Source organism: Stenella coeruleoalba (assembly GCF_951394435.1).
Source record: "Stenella coeruleoalba genome assembly, chromosome: 15".
NCBI classification, from domain to species: Eukaryota; Metazoa; Chordata; class Mammalia; order Artiodactyla; family Delphinidae; genus Stenella; species Stenella coeruleoalba.
Window position 1 is genome coordinate 63,787,063 of NC_137161.1, and position 12,954 is coordinate 63,800,016.

Here is a 12,954-nt window from a genome sequence, read left to right on the forward strand (position 1 = left end):
TACATGGAAACCCCCTTTCCATCCCTAACAGTCAATACTTATAGTACTGTTGCTCTGACGGTTCATCAGGACGGGCTTCTGAAGCTTCCCTGCTCAGAAAAGAGAAGGTCTGTGATTTAAAACAAGGAAACAACTTTCCCTTTTAGTCTGCTGCAATAGCCTTTGAGATCACTGGTGACATCCTAAGAAACTGGGGCTGGAAATTTTTCGCCTACGCTCGTAAAGCAGGTTGAATAAGACGATTGTTGGATTGCGCTGAGGAGCTGGTGAATCACAGCTTACTGTTGGGTGCGGTCCAACGTGTGGTCACATCTGGATAAGCTGGATCTGCACAGGGGGAAGTTCGGATCCCTGGATGTCTGGTTATGCGAGGCTTCCCCTTTGATTCTTGCCCTGGTGTTTAAAAGGCTTTTGGAAGAACCCAAGTCTACTGCCCTTCTTTGTCAGTAGGAACTAGGGGGCAGCGGAAGCTCAGGCCGTGCCAGTATCACTGTTGTCAGGGTGACGGCCACTGTTATTGCACAGAGCTGGACAAGGACAGGACACAGGTTGCTATTCAGTGTAAAGCAGGATGGACCCTCGGACATTTGTACGCCCATAAAACAGAATATTTTCTCGGTGCAGCAACTATGGAGAACAGTATGGAGGTTTCTTAAAAAACTAAAAATAGCGTTATCAGGTGATCCAGCAATCCCACTCCTGGGCATATATCTGGAGAAAACCATAGTTTGAAAAGATACTTGTACCCCAATGTTCATTGCAGCACTATTTACAATAGCCAAGATATGGAAACAACCTAAGTGTCTATTGACAGATGAATGGATAGAGAAGGTGTGGTACATGTATACAATGGAATATGACTCAGCCATAAAAAAACTTTTTGGAAATAATGCCATTTGCAGCAACATGAATGGGCCTAGAGATTATCATGCTAAGTGAAGTAAGTCAGACAGAGAAACATAAATATCACATGATATCACTTATATGTGGAATCTAAAAAAATGATACAGATGAACTTATTTACAAAAGAGAAACAGACTCACAGACATAGAAAACAAACTTATGGTTACCAAAGGGGAAAGCTAGGGAGGAGGTATAAATTAGGAATTTGGGAGTAACATATAAACACTAGTATATATAAAATAGATAAACAACAAGGACCTACTATATAGCACAGGGAACTATACTCAATATTTTGTAATAATCTATATGAGAAAAGAATCTGAAAAAGAATATATATATAGCTGGATCACTATGCTGTACACCTGAAACTAACACAACATTGTAAATCAACTATACATCAATTTAAAAATCTCATATTACACAATATTGAATGGCAAGAGAAGCTGTTATGAATTATGTCCCTTCCCCCCAAAAAAGATATGCTGAAGTTGTAATTCCCAATACCTCAGAATGTGACCTTATTTGGATATAGGGTTGATGCAGATGTGATTAGTTAAGATGAGGTATGCTAGAGTCAGGCCATGTGAAGACACTGACAGACACACAAGGAGAATGTCATATGGTGACAAAGGCAGAGATTGGAGTGATGCACCTGCAACTCAAGGAACACTAAAAATTGGCAGCCACCATCAGAAGTTGGAAAAAGTCAAGGAAGAATCCCCTATAGGTTTCAGAGGGATTGTGGCCCTGCGTCACTTTGATCTCGGAAGTCTATCCGCCAGACTGTGAGACAACACATTCCTGTTGCTTTCTTTTTTTTTTTTTAACATCTTTATTGGAGTATAATTGCTTTACAGTGGTGTGTTAGTTTCTGCTGTATAACAAAATGAATCAGCTGTACATATACATATATCCCCATATCTACTCCCTCTTGCATCTCCCTCCCACCCTCCCTATCCCACCCCTCTAAGTGCTCACAAAGCACCGAGCTGATCTCCCTGTGCTATGTGGCTGATTCCCACTAGCTATCAGTTTTACATTTGGTAGTGTATATATGTCCATGCCACTCTCTCACTTCATCCCGCCTTACCCTTCCCCCTCCCCGTGTCCTCTGGTCCATTCTCTACGTCTGCGTCTTTATTCCTGTCCTGTCCCTAGGTTCTTCAGAGCTTTTTTTTTTAGAATCCATATATATATGTTAGCATACAGTATTTGTTTTTCTCTTTCTGACTTACTTCACTCTGTATGACAGTGTGTACGTCCATCCACCTCACTGCAACTAACTCAGTTTCGTTCCTTTTTATGGCTGAGTAATAGCCCATTGTATATATGTGCCACATCTTCTTTTTCCATTCATCTGTCAATGGACACTTAGGTTGCTTCCATGTCCTGGCTATTGTAAATAGAGCTGCAATGAATATTGCGGTACATTACTCTTTTGAATTATGGTTTTCTCAGGGTATATGCCCAGTAGTGGGATTGCTGGGTCATATGGTAGTTCTATTTTTAGTTTTTTAAGGAACCTCCATACTGTTCTCCATAGTGGCTGTATCAATTTACATTCCCACCAACAGTGCAAGAGGGTTCCCTTTTCTCCACACCCTCTCCAGCATTTACTGTTTGTAGATTTTTTGATGCTGGCCATTCTGACCGGTGTGAGGTGATACCTCATTGTAGTTTTGATTCACACTTCTCTAATGATTAGTGGCGTTGAGCATCCTTTCATGTGTTTGCTGGCCATCTGTATATCTTATTTGGAGAAATGACTATTTAGGTCTTCTGCCCATTTTTGGATTGCGTTGTTTGTTGTTTTGATATTGAGTTGCATGAGGTGTTTATATATTTTGGAGATTAATCCTTTGTCAGTTGCTTCATTTGCAAATATTTTCTCCCATTCTGAGGGTTGTCTTTTCGTCTTTTTCTTGCCTCCTTTATCAAAGATAAGGTGACCATGTGTGTGTGGGTTTATCTCTGGGCTTTCTATCCTGTTCCATTGATCTATGCTTTCCTTTGCTGTGCAAAAGCTTTTAAGTTTCATTAGGTCCCATTTGTTTAATTTTGCTTTAATTTCCCTTTCTCTAGGAGGTGGGTCAAAAAGGATCTTGCTGTGATTTATATCATAGAGTGTTCTGCCTATGTTTTCCTCTAAGGGTTTTATAGCATCTGGCCTTACATTTAGGTCTTTAATCCATTTTGAATTTATTTTTGTATATGGTGTTAGGGAGTGTTCTAATTTCATTCTTTTACATGTAGCTGTCCAGTTTTCCCAGCACCACTTATTGAAGAGGCTGTCTTTTCTCTATTGTATATTCTTGCCTCGTTTATCAAAGATAAGGTGACCATATGTGCATGGGTTTATCTCTGGGCTTTCTATCCTGTTCCATGGATCTATATTTCTCTTTTTGTGCCAGTACCATACTGTCTTGATTACTGTAGCTTTGTAGTATAGTCTGAAGTCAGGGAGCCTGATTCCTCCAGCTCTGTTTTTCTTTGTCAAGATTGCTTTGGCTATTCAGGGTCTTTTGTGTTTCCATACAAATTGTGAAATTTTTTTGTTCTAATTCTTTGAAAAATGCCAGTGGTTATTTGATAGGGATTGCATTGAATCTGTAGATTGCTTTGGGTAGTATAGTCGTTTTCACAATGTTGATTCTTCTAATCCAAGAACACGGTATATCTCTCCATCTGTTGGTATCATCTTTAATTTCTTTCATCAGTATCTTATAGTTTTCTGCATACAGGTCTTTTGTCTCCATAGGTAGGTTTATTCCTAGGCATTTTATTCTTTTTGTTGCAGTGTAAATGGGATTATTTCCTTAATTTGTCTTTCAGATTTTTCATCATTAGTGTATAAGAATGCAAGAGATTTCTGTGCATTAATTTTGTATCCTGCTACTTTACCAAATTCATTGGTTAGCTCTAGTAGTTTTCTGGTAGCATCTTTAGGATTCTCTATGTATAATATCATGTCATCTGCAAACAGTGACAGTTTTACTTCTTTTCCGATTTGGATTCCTTTTATTTCTTTTTCTTCTCTGATTGCTGTGGCTAAAACTTCCAAAACTATATTGAATAATAGTGGTGAGAATGGGCAACAATGTCTTGTTCCTGATCTTAGTGGAAATGATTTCAGTTTTTCACCATTGGGAATGATGTTAGCTGTGGGTTTGTCATATATGGCCTTTATTATGTTGACATAGGTTCCCTCTATGTCCATTTTCTAGAGAGTTTTTTTAATCATAAATGGGTGTTGAATTTTGTTGAAGGTTTTTTGTGCATGTATTGAGATGATCATATGGGTTTTCTCCTTCAATTTGTTGATATGGTTTATCACATTGATTTGCATATATTGAAGAATCCTTGCCTTCCTGGGATAAACCCCACTTTATCATGGTATATGATCCTTTTAATGTGCTGTTGGATTCTGTTTGCTAGTATTTTGTTGAGGATTTTTGCATCTATGTTCATCAGTGATATTGGCCTGTAGTTTTCTTTCTTTGTGACATCTTTGTCTGGGTTTGGTATCAGGGTGATGGTGGCCTCACCAGAATGAGTTTGGGAGTGTTCCTCCCTCTCTTATATTTTGGAGAGTTTGAGAAGGATAGGTGTTAGCTCTTCTCTAAATGTTTGAGAGAATTCGCCTGTGAAGCCATCTGGTCCTGGGCTTTTGTTTGTTGGAAGATTTTTAATCACAGTTTCAGTTTCAGTGCTTGTGATTGGTCTGTTCATATTTTCTATTTCTTCCTGGTTCAGTCTCGGAAGGTTGTGGTTTTCTAAGAATTTTTCCATTTCTTCCCGGTTGTCCATTTTATTGGCATTTAGTTGCTTGTAGTAATTTCTCATGATCCTTTGTATTTCTTCAGTGTCAATTGTTACTTCTCCTTTTTCATTTCTAATTCTATTTACTTGAGTCTTCTCCCTTTTTTTCTTGATGAGTCTGGCTAATGGTCTATCAATTTTGTTTATCTTCTCAAAGAACCAGCTTTTAGTTTTATTGATCTTTGCTATTGTTTCCTCTAAGTAGTGTATTGTTTAGCCTCCATGTGTTTGTACTTTTTACAGATTTTTTTTTCTGTAATTGATATCTAGCGTCATAGCGTTATGGCTGGAAAAGATACTTGATATGATTTCAATTTTGTTAAATTTACCGAGGCTTGATTTGTGACCCAAGATATGATCTATCCTGGAGAATGTTCCATGAGCATTTGAGAAGAAAGTGTATTCTGTTGTTTCTGGATGGAATGTCCTATAAATACCAATTAAGTCCATCTTGTTTAATGTGTTATTTAAAGCTTGCATTTCCTTATTTATTTTCATTTGGATGATCTGTCCATTGGTGAAAGTGGGGTGTTAAAAGTCCCCTACTATTATTGCATTACTGTCAATTTCCCCTTTTATGGCTGTTAGTATTTGCCTTATGTATTGAGGTCCTCCTATGTTGGGTGCATAAATATTTACAATTGTTATATCTTCTTCTTGGATTGATCCCTTGATCATTATGTAGTGTCCTTCTTTGTCTTCTTGTAACAGTCTTTGTTTTGAAGTCTATTTTGTCTGATATGAGAATTGCTATTCCAGCTTTCTTTTGATTTCCATTTGCATGGACTATCTTTTTCCATCCCCTCACTTTCAGTCTGTATGTGTTCCTAGGTCTGAACTGGGTCTCTTGTAGACAGCATATATATGGGTCTCGTTTTTGTATCCATTCAGCTAGTCTATGTCTTTGGCTGGAGCATTTAATCCATTTACATTTAAGGTAATTATCGATATGTATGTTCCTATTACCATTTTCTTAATTGTTTTTCGTTTGTTATTGTAGGTCTTTTCCTTCTCTTGTGTTTCCTGCCTAGAGAAGTTCCTTTAGCATTTGTTGTAAAACTGGTTTGATGGTGCTGAATTCTCTTTGCTTTTGCTTGTCGGTAAAGTTTTTAATTTCTCCATCGAATCTGAATGAGATCCTTGCTGGGTAGAGTAATCTTGGTTGTAGGTTTTTCCCTTTCATCACTTTAAATATGTCCTGCCAATCCCTTCTGGCTTGCAGAGTTTCTGCTGAAAGATCAGCTGTTAACCTTATGGGGAGTTCCTTGTATGTTATTTGTTGCTTTTCCCTTGCTGCTTTTCATATTTTTTCTTTGTATTTAATTTTTGATAGTTTGATTAATATGTGTCTTGGCGTGTTTCTCCTTGGATTTATCCTGTATGGGATTCTCTGTGCTTCCTGGACTTGATTGACTATTTCCTTTACCATATTAGGGACGTTTTCAACTATAACCTCTTCAAATATTTTCTCACTCCCTTTTTTTCCTCTTATTCTTCTGGGAACCCCTATAATTTTTTCTTTTTTTTTCGGTGTGCAGGCCTCTCACTGTTGTGGCCTCTCCCGTTGCAGAGCACAGGCTCCGGACGCCCAGGCTCAGCAGCCATGGCTCACAGGCCTAGCCGTTCCGTGGCATGTGGGATCTTCCCGGACCGGGGCACGAACCCGTGTCCCCTGCATCAGCAGGCGGACTCTCAACCACTGCACCACCAGGGAAGCCCGACCCCTATAATTTGAATGTTGGTGCATTTAATGTTGTCCCAGAGGTCTGTGAGACTGTCCTCAATTCTTTTCATTCTTTTTTCTTTATTCTGCTCTGCGGTAGTTATTTCCCCTATTTTATCTTCCACGTCACTTATCCGTTCTTTTGCCTCAGTTCTTCTGCTATTGATTCCTTCTAGAGAATTTTAAATTTCACTTATTGTGTTGTTCATAATTGTTTCTTTGCTCTTTAGTTCTTCTAGGTCCTTGTTAAACGTTTCTTGTATTTTCTCCATTCTACTTCCAAGATTTTGGATCATGTTTACTATCATTACTCTGAATTCTTTTTCAAGTAGACTCCCTATTTCCTCTTCATTTGTTTGGTCCGGTGGGTTTTTACCTTGCTCCTTCATCTGCTGTGTATTAATCTGTCTTCCCATTTTGTTTAACTTACTGTGTTTGGTGTCGCCTTTTCTCAGGCTTCAGGTTCATAGTTCCCACTGTATTTGATGTCTGCTCCCAGTGGCTAAGGTTGGTTCAGTGGGTTGTGTAGGCTTCCTGGTGGAGGGGACTGGTGCCTGTGTTCTGGTGGGTGGGGCTGGATCTTGTCTTTCTGGTGGGCAGGACCATGTCCGGTGGTGTGTTCTGGGGATCTATGACCTTATTATGATTTTAGGCAGCCTCTCTGCTAATGGGTGGGGTTGTGTTCCTGTCTTGCTAGTTGTTTGGCGTAGGGTATCCAGCACTGGGGCTTTCTGGTCGTTGAGTGAAGCTGGGTGTTAGTGTTGTGATGGAGATCTCTGGGAGAGCTTTCACTGTTTGATATTACGTGAGGCCAGGAGGTGTCTGGCAGACCAGTGTCCTGAACTCGGCTTTCCCACCTCAGAGGCTCAGGCCTGACACCTGGCCAGACCCTGTCAGCCACACAGCTCAGAAGAAAAGGGAGGAAAAAAAAGAAAGAAAGAAAGAAAAAAATAATAAATAAAATAGTTATTAAAATAAAAATATTATTAAAAATAAAAAAGTAATTAAAACAAAGAAAGAAAGAAAGAAGAGAGCAACTAAGCCAAAAAACAAATCCACCAATGATAACAAGTGCTAAAAACTATTCTAAAACAAACAAACAAAAAAAACGGACAGACAGAACCCTAGGACATGGTAAAAACAAAGCTATAGAGACAAAATCACACAAAGAAGCATACACACTCACAAAAAGAGAAAAAGGGAAAATATATCATATATATTTATATATAAAATAAGGAAGAGAGCAACCAAATCAATAAACAAATCTACCAGTGATAGTAAGCTCTAAATACTAAACTAAAGTAACCATAAAACCAGAAACAAATTAGATGAAGAAAGCAAACCCCAAGTCTGCAGTTTCTCCCAAAGTCCACCACCACAATTTTGGGATGATTTGTTGTCTATTGAGGTATTCCACAGATGCAGGGTACATCCATCAAGTTGATTGTGGGGATTTAATCCACTGCTCTTGAGGCTGCTGGGAGAAATTTCCCTTTCTCTTCTTTGTTCTCACAGCTCCCGGGGTTCAGCTTTGGATTTGGCCCCGCCTCTGTGTTTAGGTCGCCCTCTGGCATCTGTTTTTTGCTCAGACAGGACGGGGTTAAAGTAGCAGCTGATTCGGGGACTCTGGCTCACTCAGGCCGAGGGGGGGGAGGGAGGGGCACGGAGTGCGGGGTGAGCCTGTGGCGGCAGAGGCCAGCGTGATGTTGCATAGCCTGAGGCGTGCCATGTGTTCTCCCGGGGAAGTTGTCCCTGGATCACGGGACCCTGGCAGTGGCGGGCTGCACAGGCTCCCGGGAGGGGAGGTGTGGATAGTGACCTGTGCTTGCACACAGGCTTCTTGGTCATGGCAGCAGCAGCCTTAGCGTCTCATGCGTCTCATGCCCGTCTCTGGTGTCCACACTGATAGCTGCAGCTCGCGCTAGTCTCTGGAGCTCGTTTAGGCGGTGCTCTGAATCCCCTCTCCTTGCGCACCTCGAAACAATGGTCTCTTGCCTCTTAGGCAGGTCCAGACTTTTTCCCGGACTCCCTTCCGGCTAGCTGTGGTGCACTAGCCCCTTCAGGCTGTGTTCACGCAGCCAGCCCCAGTCCTCTCCCTGGGGTCTGACCTCCAAAGCCCAGGCCTCAGCTCCCAGCCCCCACCCATCCCGGCGGGTGAGCAGCCAAGCCTCTCAGGCTGGTGAGTGCTGGTCAGTACCGACCCTCCGTGCGGGAATCTCTTCGCTTTGCCCTCTGCACCCCTGTTGCTGCGCTCTCCTCCGTGGCTCCGAAGCTTCCCCCCCCAACCCTTCCGTCTCCGCCAGTGAAGGGGCTTCCTAGAGTGTGGAAACTTTTCCTCCTTCACAGCTCCCTCCCACTGGTGCAGGTCCCGTCCCTATTCTTTTGTCTCTGTTTTTTCTTTTTCCTTTTGCCCTACCCAGGTACGTGGGGAGTTTCTTGCTTTTTGGGAAGTCTAAGGTCTTCTGCCAGCGTTCAGCAGGTGTTCTGTAGGAGTTGTTCCACATGTAGATGTATTTTTGATGTGTTTGTGGGGAGGAAAGTGATCTCCATGTTTTACTCCTTCACCATCTTGAAGGTCCCTCTATTTCTAAGTCCATTTCTGTTGCTTTAATCCACCCAGGTTGTGGTACTTCATTCTGACAGCCCTAGGAAATGAATGCAGCGGCTGTTAATGCTATATAGCTAAGTGTAAGAGCAACTAATAAATCAGTGTGCAGACTATGATCTCATTTATATAAAAATCATGGTTATGTAATTTTAAATGACACGAAAGATATACAATAAAATACTAACAGATTTATCACTAGGGGATGTAATTTCACGTTTAAATTTTTGTTCATTTTTCTAGTCCATATTTTCCAAATTTTCAAAACAAATAGATTATTAGTATAATAGGAAAAAAGGTTATTTTTTACAACAGACATAAATTGCCCCTGGAAATTGGCTCCCCACGCATACACCTTATACCAACAAACAGCATATTGAATTTGCTTCCTAAGGTCTCATCCTCTCTTGCCCACACATGCTCAGACTATGACTCTTCACCGAGAAAGGAGCAGAAGCAGGAGGGTTTGTGCCTCTCCCTTTTATAATCAGCGGCTCCCCAGTACCATCCGAGTACGAACCATGTGAGATCTACCATGCCCAGCCCCTGCCAACATCTCCATTCTCATCCTCCACCCACAGCCACCCTCCCATACTGATCAGCTTGTAACACACACAGACACACACACACACACACACACACAACATCACTTGTACCTATTTGTTTAGTAATATTCTGCCTCATTCCCTAAGGAATCTCATGTGACTTCCCACGTAAAACCACGCTGTGCCACGCCTTAGTGCCTTTGCTCATCCTGTTTTCTTTGCCAAGTATGCCCTCCCCAGCTAAGTCCAAATCATCCTTAGATCCTCGGCCTAAATGCTAATTCCTCCAAGATGCCCTCCTTGATATCTCTGCCTCTTTAGGTTCTGTTGGGGTTCCTGCCCTGTGTCGTCACATCATCTGGGTATCCAGATATCCTATCCCAAGTCATAATTGCTGGCTTCCTTCTGTCTCTCCCACTGCAGCTTCAGTTCCAGTGCAGGCAACACTCCCTGATCATATCTGTACCCAGAGTACCTGGGCCTGGTACGCAGTAGCAACTCAATAAGTTCTTATTGAACTGCTTGGAAGCCCAGATAGCTGAAGGCAATAGTGAGACAGACTGGGACTTAGGACCTGGGACCCTTTGCTGCAGTGCTTACACCTGGACAAATGTCTCCTCGAGAAACAAAATACAAAGAAAATATAAGGGACTAAAAATAACTGCGTGCATGTGCAGTTGGGGCAAATTATGGACAACAAGATATAAAAGACACAAAAAGATCAGAAAACCCAACTGCCGCTTCTGAAAAGCCAGGAGCAAAAGCAGGGTACTGTGCATGTCCCCTGCACAGAACACCAAGAAAGGGGTGGGCAAAACACCTAAGCCACCCCTCTACCCTGACCCCTGGGCACCACCCCTACCCTCACCCCATATAAGGAACCAGCTGCCCCCCTTCTCGGGGGAGCGAGCTGGGGAACGTGTTGCTTGTTCTTGCTCCCCGCTGCTGCAGCAGGGGCCCCAATAAAGCCTTGCTTGAATTTCTTGTCTGACCTCTGATCAATTTCTATTGACTGGGGAAGGCCAAGAACCTTGGTCCGCATCAATAGGCCTGTCAGACTGTGTTATTTAGAGACTGCATCTCCCTGCTCCTTCTTTTGCCCCCTCCCACCCACCATCCACAAACCAAAGTAATCATTTTAACTTGCGTTTAGGCTACCTCATGCTAAAACCCCTACCTGGGTCCCCATCACTCTTAGAATAAAATTCAAATTCCATGTCATGGTAAATAGGCCCTGCAGGATTGCCTTCTGACAACCCAACCTCAGCTTAGATGGTAAATGTGTTATGAAATTTGCTGAATGATGAAATGGATGCATGGGTAGGTGGATGGGTCATGGGTGGATAGATGGATGGATGGATGGATGGATGGTTGGATGAAGGGGAATGTAAACTTATAGGGAGTGCAGCTTGAGTATTTACTTGTTTCTCTTCAAAGAAACGCTTTGAAAACATTCCATAGCAAGAGAAAAGTGGAAAGGACATTTGATTTTTGGTTTTGCCACTTAGTATCACCCATCTTTTTGCAAGCATTTTGCTGCCCTGGGACTCAGTGGTCTTGTCTCTTCACGGGCTTTAAGCCAGATGATTCAACAGATTTCACTGGAGATGCTTCTCTGGCCAGTGGTCCCAGGCATCCACAAGGCATTGCCTAACTGATGCCTTCCTCACCCATTCTAATCTCTTTTTTCTCTCCTCCAACCCCACACCAGGGAAAATTCTGGAGAACCATTAAACCTTGCTTTAGGGGACTTTGCTTTTACTGACTGATGACTTCAGGGTCTCACTTTTCCTCTTAGCTGCCCATCAAGGTGTCTTTCTTAAAAAAAAGTTTTATCCCCAAGAGTAGTTTTCAAGCCAGCTGGCAAGATAATGGAAATTTCCCTACAAAACGTCCTCACCAATCACTGAATAGAGAATGGCTGAAGAACTTTTTTCTTCCCAGGATTCAAATCTCCCCACTACATTTCACTTCAAAATCAGACCAGAGCTGCCTTTGTACAATTTTTCTCTCACAGCTAGAATTCCACCTGAAGTTTTCAGTTGTAAGTCAGGGCATTCCAAAACATGCTAGAATTCATCCACTTTTCCTCACCTCTACTTCTGCTAATAAAGTCTCAGCCACTGTCACCTCCTCCCCGGACAAAGGGAACTAACTGGTCTCCATGCCTCCTCCACCTCCTGCCTACGATCTTTTTGCCACATAACGACCAAAAAATTCTTTTTGAAAAATGCCAATCAGTACATGGGAATATAAAATAGAGCTGCCATTGTGGAAAATAGTTTGGCAGTTCTTCAAAACATTAAACATAGGATTTCCATATGACCCAGCAATTCCACTCCTAGGTAGATATCCCAAAGAACTGAAAACAGGTGTTCAAACAAAAACTTCTACAAAGTGTTCATAGTAGCACTATTCACAAAATATGGAAACAACCCAAATGTCCATTCACTAATGACTGCATCAACAAAACGTGGTCTATCCATTCAATGGAATATCATTCAACCCTGAAAACGAATAAAGTTCTGATACTTGCTACAACATGAATGAACCTTGAAAACATGATGCTGAGTGAAATTAGCCAGACACAAAAGGTCCCATATTGTGTGATTCCATTTATATGAAACATCCAGAATAGGTAAGTGTATAGAGACAGAAAGTGGATCAGTGGTTAGCAGGGCTTGGGGAGGGGGTAGTGGGAGTGACTACTTAATATCTACAGCTTTCTTTGGGGTGATGCAAATGTTTTGGAACTAGAGATGGTAGTTACACAGCATTGTAAATTTACTAAATGTCACTGAATAGTGCACTTTAAAATTAATTAGTTAATTTTACGTTAGGCAAATTTTACCTGTATTTACAAAAAATGCAAATCAGCATATGTCACCTGATTACAACTCTCCAGTGGCTTCCCCTGAGAATTAGAGTCAAATGCAAGCTTCTTCCCTTCAGGTGAGTTTCCAGGATCTGGTTCCTACCTACCTCACACTCTCAGCTCTGGCCTTCCCCCTCTTTACCCACAACATCCAGCTACACTGGCACCCATCAGGCCCATCTCCTTCCTGCCCCAGGGCCTTTGTTCTTACTCTTCCCCTGCCTGTAAAGTTCTTCCCTAATCTGCAAGGTTTTCCCCTCCAGGCAATTGCCTTAAATGTTTCCCCTTTGTGGACAGCCTCTTACATTTCATCTCTGATGACCTCATTATCCTGCTTTATGTTCCTATTAGCTCTTCTCATTATCTGAAATTATTGTATTAACATGTATTTTTAAATTAAGGTGAAATCCACACAACATAAAATTAACCATTTTAAGTGTATAACGTTGGCATTTGGTATTTTCACAGTATTGTACAACCACCA

General features: G+C 41.7%; 1 protein-coding gene across 4 annotated transcripts in view; it reads left to right on the forward strand.

The window, feature by feature from the left end:
* The window catches only part of XYLT1 (xylosyltransferase 1), a 492,695-nt gene that overhangs the window by 133,230 nt on the left and 346,511 nt on the right, over positions 1-12,954 (forward strand). The window lies entirely within an intron of this gene.